Consider the following 244-nt stretch of genomic DNA (forward strand, 5'->3'; position numbering starts at 1 on the left):
AACAGCCCTTCCTGCTTGTGCTGCTGCAACCCCAGCAGCAGCAGCAGCAGCAGCAGCAGCAGCAGCAAGACATATCTGTATACTTCTCCTGCATCTCCAGCAGCTCGGGCTCATCGCCTCTGCTTGCTGCTGAGGTGTGGCCTCACCACCGTGCTGCTTCGCAGCAGCAAACCAAGCAGCAGCAGAGAGCGAAGGTGTACAAGCCCTGCAGATTGAGCTGCTGTCTGCTGGTATTCCTTCTCTC

This window comes from Eimeria mitis, genomic scaffold (assembly GCF_000499745.2).
Source record: "Eimeria mitis Houghton genomic scaffold, Emh_scaff4808, whole genome shotgun sequence".
Classification (NCBI taxonomy): Eukaryota; Apicomplexa; class Conoidasida; order Eucoccidiorida; family Eimeriidae; genus Eimeria; species Eimeria mitis.